General features: G+C 38.1%; 1 non-coding gene across 1 annotated transcript; it reads left to right on the top strand.

The window, feature by feature from the left end:
* Positions 1-9,370: 9,370 nt before the first annotated feature.
* LOC126015026 (U6 spliceosomal RNA) lies at positions 9,371-9,477 on the top strand. The gene has a single exon (XR_007497934.1). It is a non-coding gene; the product is annotated as a U6 spliceosomal RNA (small nuclear RNA).
* The last annotated feature ends 2,196 nt before the right edge of the window (positions 9,478-11,673 follow it).

The raw sequence follows: 11,673 nt of genomic DNA, 5'->3' as shown, positions 1-11,673 counted from the left end.
TATCCTAGAAGAACCACAGCCACCAGCTCCTCACCCAGTTTCCTTTAGATCACAAAAGCCCAGAATAATTAACAGCACATTCCACAGGAATTATGATAATGTGGACAGTGAAAATGCAAATGGCCAAAATAGCTGCATCTCAGCAGCTCAACTTTAATCAGGCAGAGTAAGTGGTGTTAGGATCTAAGATTCAAAATTAACTGTAATCTAAATGTTGATGTTAAAATATGATGTGCCTTTGCTTAGGGAAAACATTGTTTTGGATTCTGTACTCTGCTTTCTTCTTATCTATATGCATATGTGTATATATATATAAAACACATATGTCTGTGTATTGCTTATTTTACATATTTACACACACAACCCCGACTAGTAGCTGTTTAAAATCTATAATTAAAGTATTAAATTTACAATAACATGAAAAATGCAGGGATGCCTGTGAAGCATTTTATAAGTCATGTTCTTCAGAGAGACTACACAGGTGATGAATTAGAAGAAAAAAATAAGGACACTAGTATTTTTAAAAAGTAAAGGTATTCTATTCTAAGCATCTTTGGTAATTGAAAAATAAGAAAAATAGAGATTATGATGTTTCTAGATAGAATATTTTTATACAACTTCAGTTCCACGACTTTATATTTTTTCTAAAAATTTAACAAGAAATCAGACAATTCCCTCTATTATCTCAGAAAAGTCTGTGAGGGAACAACCGTGTCACTAAGTGAGGTGGAAGTGGCAGGACCACCCAGTTGGAGGATGAAAAGAAAAGAGAAAGTTAGAAAAAAGGAGCATAGCTGTGTGATTTATGCAAAAAAAATAAATAAATTTTGGGGAAAAAGAAATTCTATTGAAGAATAAGTATAAAGGAAATCTTACTAAAGAAAGTACCCTAGACATTAGTAAAATTGATTCAATATTGCTTGGTGTGTATTGCTTGCTTGCTGTAAATTTGAGAAGGATTTGCTTTTACTCTCTTCTTAGCACCTTCAGTAGTTTTGAAGTTTCATGGCATTATGTTGGTTTGCATAAAAACAGGGAGGTAATTTTCCTCTCTGTAGTAGGGATTATTCCTCATCCAGACAGGAAATCTTGGACCTCAGAGCCCTCTTTTAAGGAAACAAAGTTGAAAGGGATTGAGATTAAATGACAGAAGCAGGTCCAGTAATAATAAAACTATAACAAGTACTCTGCTACGTTTAGGAAGACTCTAAAGGCAGACTGATCTAGGAAACCAATGATCGTCTAGAAGTGTCCAGATCTGTGCCAGCTGGCTACAGTGTGAGCTCTACTCTCAGCATCAAGAAAAATTAAAGAGGTCAGAATCTCACAACCCTGGGGAATCCAGGTTTGAAATATAAATATTAATGCCTTTATTGGAAAACCACGTACTCTGTCTTTGACCAATCCCCAGAAATTCTCTGTAAGTAATGGGGTGCCTCATATGGAAGTTTCTCCAGTATTGCTGTGTTTATGCAAAGGAACAAGCCAAGATTATTCAATTATATGGCAAAATTAAAGGTGAAGTTGGGGAGAAAAACTATTTTTCTGTAGCTGATGTATTATAGAGGGCTTAATCTAAAGCCCACTACTCTTGGGTAACCTATATGAAAGTGTATTTACTGGTTGTAATGGACTAGTCATGAGAAACTGAAAACTATACATGCTATTGCTAGTCTGACTAAGATAGTGGAAGCCAGAACTTTAGAGGGAGAACTTAGGCTGAAAAGGACAGCAGAAATAACAGAGATGTGTTTTGTTTATGTGCTGTTACTGAATTTAGTGGGAGTCCTGGACTTCCTCTATTTGCAATATCTGTAATGCCAGGGAACATATCCTTATAAAGACCGACAGCATGACTTTACAGATGCCAAAATGCTCAGAGAACAGGTTTAATGCTCTGATACTTTGGTTTATGTTATTTAACTTCTGTTACCATTCCAGGGGAAATTTTGTATTCTCTGGGATAGAGAGGACCATTCACTGCTCCAAGGCCTGATTGATTTAAGTAGTATTTCCCTGTTTAATTGATCTCAATTTTTTTCAGATGTTAAAACTGCAGAATCCAACTACTCAATTGCCCCTTAAGAGCGAAGGTAGAATGGGATTTCACCCCTTTTGTGCTTATAGGTAAGGCCTATGGTCCTTTGCTAGCTGAAGAATTTACAGAAGATGGGCCTTCTCCAACAATCCTCTTCAATAACTTCTAAAGTGGTGAAATTTCTAGGGAAAATATGAAACAGGAAAGTCAGAAGGAAGGCTTCCAGGGAAATAAGGACAAGAGGGGAAGATTGTGGCTATTCCTAGAAATGTTAAGGGTAAAAGAAGCAACACCAGATGTAGGAGGCATTTCTCTTGAACCTAGTGTAAGAAGGCAACAATGTTGTTGTCCCTTACACTCTAACCACTGTTCAAGTTGCAGAAAACTTCTTTCCAAAGGAATCTTCTTTCTCCTTGTGGTGGAGAATCAGCTGATGCAACTTCCAAAACCAGGACAGAATGCAGATCATCCTGGTGTTCAAGCTGACAGTGGTGACTGCTGGGCAACTGGCAAGGATGAATCCCTGATTTTCCTGTGAATTATACTTGGACACTTACCCAGATTGTGGATGAAGGGGTTCAGGGTCAAACTGTCACTTTGATGTGATTTATTTGGGGTTTTTTATAGTGTGTCACATGATTTTCTGCTACTGAGTTGAAGTGTTACCTGAGGTGAATCAACCATATGAGCATGTTTAGGGTTGACCACATGTACAAGAAAAAAAGGGGGGAATGGTAGGCTCTAGGATTTAGAATTAACTGTAACCTTAATGTTGATGTTAGTATGCCTTTGTTTAGATATAACATTGCTTTGGCTTCTGTACTCTTCTGGTTTGAGGAAGTTAACTGCTGTTTTACTTCTGTAAATCTATATTTGCTGTGAACTCAAGTACAGCCATGACAGGCTCAAGTTAGTAATAACTGCTTATTTGGCTTCTGTGACTTAGCTTTGCATTAGTACAGACAGGCTTGATACCAGGAATTGGCCTCCTGGTCAGATATTAGAAGCTGAACATCAATGGACAAACAGACAGATGACATCCATACCCTGGGTCCAACACCACTCCCTAGATCTGGAGATTCCTGATCACCCTTCCCTGAGTTTGCAGCCTACCATAACCATTTGTCTAATGCAACATTTGATTTACAACCAATACTTGCCATTTGGCTGATGAAACTGTATGAAGGACCAATCCTATTCATTAGGAGCAATATGTACTAAGAACCTGTAGTTTTAAACGTCAACTACCCAGAAGCAGGAATTCCCTGGACGGAAGTCTTAGGTACTCTATGAAAATGGCCTGTGAGCCATTCCTGGGGTACTCATTTCTTAGGAGATGTTGGACCCCAATATGCTGAAATAAATTCCTTTGTTTTTAGTTTGCTAAACTGTCTCCCTAGTGGTGTTTTGGGTGGCAAATCATGAGTTCCAGACCTAATAATGGAAATGGGCCTTTATGTTTAACAAGAATGTTTTATAGCTTTATCTGTTTTATTTTACAGAGGACTGTAAAAAAACAATTTCAGGTCAAAAGCAATAGTACAGCACTTGGGCACTTACCTGGCAAGAATGACTACGATTTGGTTAATGGTTCCCCATATGGTGCCACAAGCCCACCAGTAGGTTTTGAGCACAGCTGGGTATGACTCCCCCAAAATAAAAGAGAGTTATTTATTTCTTTCTCTCACCTATCATTTAACAACTTAAGCTCTGAAAGGCATTTTTTTTTTTTTTTTTTGGTTTTTGGGCCACCCCTGGCGGTGCTCAGGGGTTACTCCTGTCTGTCTGCTCAGAAATAGCTCCTGGCAGGCACGGGGGACCATATGGGACACAGGGATTCGAACCAATCACCTTTGGTCCTGGATCAGCTGCTTGCAAGGCAAACGCAGCTATGAAGGGCGTTTATTTTTCCACATAAGTAAAAAAGTCTAATTGCTGGAACTATGAAGTTCTGATCATGTCATTAGAGCAGAGACTGCTTTTCTTTCTCTCTCTTTTTCTCTGTGTATATATGTGTATGCATGCAAACACATATATGTATATATATATATATTATCCTTGAACACCCCCCCTCCATTTTTTAACCATATCTGGCAATGTTTAAGGCTTAATTTTGGCTCCGCCCTAAGAAATTACTCCTGGTGCTGCTTGGGGGATTATATGAGATGCAGGGAATCATTCCCAGATCAGCTGTGTGCAAGGCAATTTCCCTAACACCTCTGCTATCTTTCTAGCTTACACTTGCACTTTTCTCACAGTGTTTCTTAAACATTTATAAAAACATATTGGTTAAAAAGTTCCTGGTGGTGGGGCCAGAGTGGTGACACTAGAAGTAAGGCGTCTGCATTGCAAGCACTAGCCTAGGATGGACTGAGGTTCAATTCCCCGGCATCCCATATGGTTCCCCTAAGCTAGGAGTGATTCCTGAGTGTATAGCCAGGAGTAACCCCTGAGCTTCAGCGGGTGTGGCCCAAAAACCAAAAAAAGAAAAAGCTTCTGGTGGCAATACTATCTCATAATTGAGAGGTAGAGCTGGATTTGAGTGGTTTCTGCTTGAAAACCATTACAGGAGACAAGATCCTACACAAGATAGCTATGCAAGTTAGCTCAAAAAGAGCTTGACTTGTATGAAAAAGACCCAGATTTCATCCCTGATTACCACCTGCTCTCTCAGCACTGATGGGAGTGGCCTTTTAGTAAGTACCCTTATGTGGGTCAAAATCTAAAAAGAAAAAGAGTTAATTTAACTTGCAACATTTTTGTCTGCATAAGAAGTCACAAGAAGAGATTAAAAAAAGAGGGTAATGGGAAAAAAAAGGGGGGAAAATAAGTCACGAGAAATAATTTTATATTAAAAAACCATGGAAGTGCAAGACCAGTTAGGGGTCAAGTGATCATAAACAGATTCCTTAAGGCACATTTCAGAAGTCACTGCAAGTAAAGATTTCTGATGTAGGATGAGGTAAAAGCGATATTCTCTACATTTTTAGCCATTCCTAGTGAGACAGGTTTTCTCGTTCATAATACTGAATTCAAAATTTCTTTGGGAACACTTGATATAAATGGTCAAAGAATATTTACAAGAAGACATGATAAGATGATAATCTTAGGAGAGAGTACACACTGTACATATTGCACTCTCTGAACATCTACAAGAATTTCCCCAAACTGGCTTGTCATAACGCAATTTCCAGGGCCTTACTGCAGACTAACAGAAAAAATATTCTCAGAAAAGGCCTCTGGCTATGCATCCATTCACCTCTGTATCTTTTGCATATTACTAGTTTAGAGGAAACTTTAAATGGAGAAATCTATCATTCTGCACAATTAAACAACAAAATGTAATTTAAGTCTGTTTCCTGAAGCTAGGCTGAGAAATATAAAATAGTAAGGGTAGCTGATTCCAAGAATTTCTAGAACACTATCTGTATGGAAGGTTGAAGGCAGAAAAATAATGGATTCAGTTTTTTGATTCATTTTACTCTGTGTCTCTTAACTGATGCATTTATTTAGTCCATTGACATTAAGAGAGATAATTGTCATGGGATTCAGTGCCATCTTTATATAGGAGTTTGATGTGTCTGTTGGTCTGTCTTTTCTTAAAGTAGGCCTTTCAGTTTTTCTTTTAAGGCTGGTTTTGAGTCTGTAATGTTTTAGAGCTCCTATTTATCCATGAAGCTATGTATACTTCCTTCAAACCTGAAAGTGAGTCTGGCTGGGTGTAGAATTCTAGGTGAAGCATTCACTTTCTTGAGTTCTGTCACTATATCCCACTACTTGCCTTCTGGCCTTGAGGGTTTCTTGTGATACGTCTGCTGTACATCTTAAAGATGCTCCTTTGAATGTAATTACCCTGTTTGATCTTGCTGCTTTCAGCATTCTATCCCTATATGGATTCATCATTGTGACTAGGATGTGTCTTGGGGTACTTTTCTGTAGGTTTCTTTTAGCTGGTACTCTTTGGGCATGCAGAATTTAGTTGCATGCAGGCCTTTGCTATTGGAGTTTTTCTGCAATGATGTCCTTAACTATTGATTCTTCCTGGCGATTTTTTTCCCTGGGTCTCTGGGACTCCAATGAGTCTTAATATAGTTTCTGTTGAGTTTATCAAAGATTTCTATTTTTGTCCATTCTTTGAGTACTTTTTCCATTGTCTGATCATTTGTTTTAAGGCTCTTTTCCATAATTTTCTGTTGTATGGAGCTGTTATGCATCTCATTTTTTCCAGCTCTTTTCCAATCTTTTCTGTTATATGGATTTGTTATGTATCTTATCTTCCAGCTCACTGATTTTGTCCTCAGCTACTGTTACTCTGTTAGAGAGGCTTTCCAGTGAGATTTTCATTTGTCTATTGAGTTTTTCAGTCATGTTATTTCAGTTTGAAATTTTCTTATTTCTATCTTCATATCCTCTTCAGCTCAACCCAATGCTTTCTTTGATTTCTACAGGATCCTCCATATTTCTTCACTGAACTCCTTATCTGAGAGATTAAATAGGTGGTTGGCACTTTTTGGGTCATCGGTGTTGCAATCTTCATTTTCTATGCATGATGTTGACTTGCATTATTTCCCCACTATCACATTTGAAGTGTGGTGTTTTCTATGTGTTGTGCTGGGGTTCATAGGCTAAGAGATGTGCAAGGCTGCAAAGCAGAATGGCCACGCTCTTCTGGCTCCACCCTTTGTGGGTAGAGACAGCCCACTTCTGCTGACGTGCACGAGCTATTATGGCTGGGGTGGTTTTTGGTTGCCAAACGAGCAGGGTCTCCTGAGTGCCTAAGCACTCAGCAGGAATCAGACTCCATCCTGTATGGAAGACTGTAGGTTCCTCCAAATCCAACAAACTTCCTAACATAGACAACTCTTACAGTAGGTGAATCCTGCTATAGATAGCCTCCTGTGGGCCTTTAAAGGTGTGAGATTTCACATTTTCTTTTACAGAATCTAAGATCTGGAAATCTTTTGAAAAGCCCATTGCTAGCTAGCCTTAATTCAGGATGACTTGCCTAGAAAAGGATTTAGAGGATATTAAATTCCCAGGACATTCTGATAGGTTTCTTGCTTTCCTCATTGCAATTGGGGAAAAGAAAATGCAATATCTCTACTCTTGATTTCCTACTATATAAGAACCTAGTAGAGAGATGGTTATGTTTCCTGTTCTTATTCTGCACCTTTTAAGCTGAGTGACTCTTAAGAAATGATTTAATATCTTGGCATCCCATTTTACTTGAGATGATACCTATCCTATCCCTGATGGTGTGTGAGATACTGAGGAACATGCTAAATGTGGATAAAAATAAAGCATGTGATATATATAAGGATTAAAAGAGAAGTAGACTTTACACCTTTTGATTGGATAGACATTCCAGAATGTCTGGAAACAAATAGACAATAAATCTCAACTACTATTATTTGATAGTTCTTAATAGTATTTGATATGTGATGTGAACGGGGGGGGGGGGGTAAGACTTTAAATAGGAGAAAAGTTACCAAGCTTCTTTTTGCAAATCATAAAGGGTCAAGAAAGCTTTAGGGAAATATTTAACATCTATTAGTTTCTCTATTGACATAATTATGTAAAATTATTCATAGGTAATTACATAAAATTGTAATGATCTTTCAGTGCATTTTCATCAGGGCATAAATAGAGCTACCAAATCAAAACCAACTTATGTTTGGCTGGTTCTATTATCTACTATTTCTATTATCTTGGGAAAATTAATAAATATTTTTCTCCCTTCTCAGTTTTCCAGTCAGTAAAGTGGGGGAAATAATAAAATTAACCTCACTGGTTGATAACAAATTAATTTGAGGTAAATTAGCAAGGCGTATGCTTCACTACCACAATCACTGTAACCACTTCCATCTCCAAAGCTTTTGCTAATAGAGATGTCTGTGAAAGTCATATTCTTTACAGAAAAACAGATTTTTTATTTAAATATGCTTTTAAAAGTTACTGCTTTATTTTTATGTTTTCCGTCCTTTTCCCCTTTCTTTTCTTAAACTGAGATTTATAGTCTCTAGGAGGACTCCTCCTATTTTTTGCTTGTTTGAATTTTTGCCCCCCTTTTTTCTTTTCTTTTTTTTTCTTACCTTCAAACAGAGACACGTAACTAGAACCATCTTGTTCTGTCTCATAAATTGAGGAAGAGATAATGGAGGGCACCAAGACCAAACAGTCGTATGAACATTGAGTAGATATAAAAAATGATCAGACTTGAACACCAAAACCAAAGCCATCTACAGCAGAATCGATACCCAATCTACAACAGGCTAGACACAGAAGGGACCACTAATACTAGCAGCCCAGGGGTGGGGGTGAGGCAAATGAGGGGCGATATGGGATGCATGCTGGGAACATTCTATTTGCTAGTTTTATTTCTCTTATTCCATTTTCCTCCCCTTCTCTTTTCCTTCTTTAGTGGAGATGAACCTGAAAATAAAGAGATCCTTCTCTGCTGAGAGCGGGCTATTTTTTTTTTTCTATTGGCAGATGCTTGTAAAATACAAACATGTCCATTTGTTTCTCCCTACTCATTCATTGTTACAAGAAAATAACAGAAGAAGGCAGGGACATACTATCAAAGGCATTTCTGCTCAAAGGAAAAACTCTTCAACGATCACAGTTACTGTTCGAAGTTCCTTCTGCTATTTTGGCAGTGTAATAATTTTTTCTCTTCTTGATCCTTTTGCTGTTTCCCTGAGGCATCTAAACCAAAGCGTTTTCCCGTTTTTCCAGTCATATAAAAAGCAGCAGCAAAGGAACCTCACTTTTGGCTGGGGGTGGGGTATGGAAAAGGTAAGACTTGACCACTCGGCTGATGTGTGTTGCCCCAGGTGGGAGGTCTAGTTCTGCTGGGATAGAAGAGGATTTCCAGAGGCCTGACAAAACATCCAAAAAACTCTATCCAATCAAAAGGTGTAAAGTCTACTTCTCTTTTAATCCTTAAAGAGTAATATTCTGTTTGTTGCTGGAGCATTTTAACACTTTTCTAACACTAATGTCCCTTTACAATAAGGTGAGAAGGCAAGGCTTTAGGCAGCTGATAGTAGCTACTATCTAGCAGTACTTAAAATTTAATAACATGGGTCTAAGTGAAAGTGAGCATGGCATAAAAGAAGATATTTGAACTAAATAACATAAATTATGGAGATCTGACCAAAATGTTGAGGGCTGGGGAGATTAGTCAAGACTGAAGTTTGAGGAAATTGCATTTGTGTAATGAACTGCCTTCCCCCTATCAAGCTTATTTTCTTCTACAGTGGAGTCAAATTTTTAGGAAGACAGATGGCTCTGTATATCAGTTCTTAAGTCTTTAAGAATTTACAGCTAGTGCTCGCTTCGGCAGCACATATACTAAAATTGGAACGATACAGAGAAGATTAGCATGGCCCCTGCGCAAGGATGACACGCAAATTCGTGAAGCGTTCCATATTTAAAAAAAAAAAAAAAAAAAAAGAATTTACAGCTAGATTTTCTAATCTAGAGGGTTAAAGATGTCATTCTAGGTCTAGGATATAGTTTAGCACTTTCTCCAGTGAGTGAAAGTGTCTTACTAGACACTTTTTCTTATGGCACATAAGACCTCGGTCTACTAGGATTCTCATATTATTCAGGAAAGTATCAACATAGAATCTAGATGCTTACCAAATAATTTCACATCTGAATTTGAACACTTACTGACTGGGTAGGTATAGGAACCATACTTATTTGTGCAGCAAATTTCTTACCTAAAAACTTAGATCATAATGGAAATTATTCATTGATTTACTTTAAAAAAATGAGATTTAAAATATGTACTAATGTTAGGGCCCAGAGTCAAAGGACCACTCAATTGAAATAAAGCAAGGCAAGATCTTATTCCATCTATCAACAAGTCCCTAGCTGACCAGTCATGACCACCTCCCAGAGGGGGTAACCCTGCTCAGGGTCACAAGCCAGTTTATATAAAGAGGGGATGAGTAGGGTCTAGCTTCTGTTGATCTTTGAAATGATTGGCTGCTGTTTAGGATACCTTCCTACTGCTTTCATATGTCCTTTCCATACTGGCTATCTGTTATGATCAGAAGTTTGTGGGCAAGGTTAACTGAAAACTTGGGCTCAAGAAGAGAAGCCTAAGAAGATTATAACATGGAGTCCTTAGCAAAATGGCATCCCTCCTGTTCAGAACCTAAGCCCTACACTATCTAAAAAAATGTTTAGAAGCAAACTAAATATTCAATTAATATTAGGTGCTGTCATTATTATCATTAATATTATCATCACCATCACCACCATACCACAGTGTGGAATTGCAAACACTCTGATCACCATTTTTGTGGTATTTGTGTACAGATTTGAGTACATATTTCTCTCCATACAGCACATTGCTGTAGATGCTATGCCTGTTGTTCAAAACAACATCTTAGCCATATGATGAATTTAATCTGATCAAACAAGTTCAAGCCGCCCCATTTGTAAGAATTCCTTTGTATATTTTAGCTTGGGAGCTCCCTTTTCATTCAAGACAGAAACACTGAAGGCTTTGGCAGCTAAGACCAGTTTGAAATCCATGCTTGCTCTCTTAGCTGACATTAACACCATTTTGTTAAGTTGCTAGTGAGCTGTAGCTACCCCATTTTCCCTTTGTTCATCTACTATCGATCTCAACTAATCACTTAATTAGCCCAGACAAGAAGTCTTCAGCGGTGTTAAATAATTCTAAAAACCTACTGGAAGGTTGAGTAGCCCAATTGGATTTAGTTTGCAGTTCATTACCTCTAGACGAAGGTATGTTAAATCCAAGGTCTAGAAAAACAAGCCCGCTTCTGCTTGAGAATAAATTCTGTTTAGTTATAGAAAAAAATAAGTTATTGCATTAAATTAGTTTGTTACGGGGCTGGCGGAGGTGGCGCTAGAGGTAAGGTGTCTGCCTTGCAAGCACTAGCCAAGGTAGGACTGCGGTTCGATCCCCCAGCGTTCCATATGGTTCCCCCAAGCCAGGGGCAATTTCTGAGCGCTTAGGCAGGAGTAAACCCTGAGCATCAAATGGGTGTGGCCCGAAAAACCAAAAAAAAAAAATAAAAATAAAAATTAGTTTGTTACAGAGTTTGGCCCCTAACCAGTACTGCCATCACCTGGGATGTTGTCAGGCACCCATTCTGGAACAGATGACTTAGAAACTGAGGAGGAAGGTCTTGTCATCTATTTTTATCAAACTGTCTTGATAATGATAAAGAACCTATTTTAGACAGAATCAAGATCTTGGTTTTGTGGGTCTACTTTCTGGTGGAGAGTAGAAAAGGAGGGTAGAAAAGAAGATGAGGGTAAGCAGATGGAAAATAAGATTAATGGGCAAATTATGAACAAAGTAGATAGAATGTTTACTCAAGTTTGGCCTTATAACACTAATATGGGCTCGTTTGTAATGTGAGAATAGATTTCACATCATTTATTTTCCTTTTATCCTTTTGTTTAAACACTGTGGTTACAATGTTGTTCATGATTGGATTTCAGTCTTGCAATGTATATCACCCTTCACCAATGCTCATTTTCTTTTTTTTTTTTTTTGGTTTTTGGGCCACACCCTGTGACGCTCAGGGGTTACTCCTGGCTATGCGCTCAGAAGTTGCTCCTGGCTTCTTGGGGGACCATAT

Source organism: Suncus etruscus, chromosome 7, assembly GCF_024139225.1.
Source record: "Suncus etruscus isolate mSunEtr1 chromosome 7, mSunEtr1.pri.cur, whole genome shotgun sequence".
Taxonomy (NCBI): Eukaryota; Metazoa; Chordata; class Mammalia; order Eulipotyphla; family Soricidae; genus Suncus; species Suncus etruscus.
Note: the sequence above shows the minus strand (reverse complement) of the source record. Positions and strands in the feature narration are given on the sequence as shown.